This window comes from Microcaecilia unicolor, chromosome 12 (assembly GCF_901765095.1).
Source record: "Microcaecilia unicolor chromosome 12, aMicUni1.1, whole genome shotgun sequence".
NCBI classification, from domain to species: Eukaryota; Metazoa; Chordata; class Amphibia; order Gymnophiona; family Siphonopidae; genus Microcaecilia; species Microcaecilia unicolor.
The window spans coordinates 5,465,349-5,467,615 of NC_044042.1; the positions used below are offsets into that span (position 1 = coordinate 5,465,349).

Here is a 2,267-nt window from a genome sequence, read left to right on the forward strand (position 1 = left end):
GAACGTTACCTCCAATTCCGAAGTACTCAAGGATATGTAGTAGTATTCCATGATCAACCATGTCGAAAGCGCTTGACATGTCAATTGTAAAAGTAGTATGCTCTTTCCAGTTGCAATCATTTGTTTAAATTTAGTCATGAGTGTAACTAATACTGTTTCGGTACTGTGGTTAGACCGAAATCCTGACTGGGAGTCGTGGAGTATTGAAAATTTGTTTAGATAGTCTGTAAGTTGTTTGGTCACCATCCCTTCCGTTAGTTTGATTATTAGGGGAATGGATGCTACTGGCCTGTAGTTGCTTAGTTCACTGACATTTTTCGTTGCGTCTTTGGGTATGGGGGTGAGTAGAATGTTTCCTTTCTCCTTCGGGAAGAGTCCATTTTGTAACGTAATTCAAGTGTTTCGTCCCATTCTAGGAGGAATTGGTTTGTATCTGCCTTTATTGTCCATCCGTTATAGTAGATCTGTTGCCAGAATATTACCGGATCTATTTTTACTCTTGTGGTGTAGGTTTTACATTCTTGTTTGTTCGGTGAGTCTTTTTTTCTCCATTGGAGGGAGATGTTTGCTTTATAGTGATCGGACCATAATTGCCACCATGCCAAAACTTCTTTATTTCCTTGCGACTCCAGGCAACTACTGAACTGGTAATAAGTGTACAAGGAACCAAGTACAGAAGAGCTGGCTGTCCCGTCTTCATCAGTGCCAGAGCGATGAACGTTACCCCCATGCCAACAGCGTAGGCTACTGTACAGGCAGCGTAATAAATGTATGAAGAACTTGTCCAAACAGCAAACCTGTGACAATAGGCAACTACAAGGCCCGGAAGAATGATGTCTCCAAAGCCCAGAAATGAAAAAGGCATTCCACATAATGTAAGTGTAGAGAAATCCAGTCTAGGCACCCTCATGACCACTGGTAATTTCTCATGGGGTGCAGAGGGTTCAGCAGGCACCTCCACCAAGTTTTCATCTCTCTGCTCACCACTTTCCAAGGGGCCAGCTGCAACCTCAATCATAATGCTCTCTCCATTCTTTGTGATCAATGGTGTTATGAAGACAAAAAATACATCATACAACAGGAAAAGGACTAAGAGTAGAACACATGACTTGAAGCTCGTCATTCTCAAAGTTTTAATTAAGTTGAGGCAGAAAGCAATTCCCAAGAGATCTTGTAAAATCCAAATCCATCTATCTTCGTTTCGAAACACTACCCATACAACAGACATGGACATACAGAATGCAGCCAGAAATATAAGTCTCACTTCGAGAATTCTGTTGCAACAGGAAATCCTGCATTGGCCAAATGATATTTTTCTGATTAGTGCAGCAAGGCAGTTGAACAAGCTCACTGCCGATGCTACACAGAAAACTGCTATTGTAACATACACTAGCCATCTGTAGAAGAAGTAAAGCAACAGCAACATAACACAAGAGATGACCACCAAAACGACAACTGAAAGGGGAGACAGACTTGCATTTTGCTCCTTTTTTCTTGAGCCTCTGTTACCGCTGCTCATTGCGGATCTCGGGTCTTTGATTTCTGATACTCCGCTCCAATAGCCTCCCAATGCCACAGTGAATACAGCAATAAGAAAGATGACCAGCATACTATAATCAAACATTGGCAATGTGGGTGAATAAAGAGTTGCACTGATTTTGTTTCCAAGAATCTGCTGCATTTCCATTATATCTCTATATTTGACATTAGCAATAGGAATGGTCACATCTTTAAAAGTGGATCTGTCGCCTGTCGGTGTGATAAGTCCGGTTTTGCTTGCAATCAGTAGAACTCTGGCACGATTGTTCTGAGCAATCCTGGCACTTTCTAGAAAACTGCAATTCCCCAGGACCACCACAACTGCTTTATCCTTTATACCTCTGGGAGGGACGTGAGAAGCAGTGCACAGTTGCCTTGTGGTCAAGTTTTCCATCTTGTACGAAGTAGCGTTCTCAAGAGTACTTGGTAGAGACATCCATGATGGATTGTACAGCATACAGTAGTCAAGGCTTGAATGAACTGATCCACCTCCAAACACATGTAAGATTCCATGCTGTGCATATACCTGCTGGTGCTGATGGAAAAGTAGAAGAAGTGTCAGCAGCAGGCCAGATGGACTCCACAGATGAAGACTCCTTCCCCCCATGTTTCAGCCTGTCCAAAAAAAGATTTTTAAAGAGAGACAACACGACGACCCGTCTCTGAAACCGGAACTCAAGGGCGCAGGGGTTTCTCACTCAACAACTGAGTACCAGCTCTCAGTTCAC

At 42.8% G+C, this 2,267-nt stretch overlaps 1 pseudogene; it reads right to left on the reverse strand.

Annotated features, from left to right (window-relative positions):
* Window positions 1–463: 463 nt before the first annotated feature.
* On the reverse strand, window positions 464–2,267 carry LOC115481692 (annotated as a pseudogene).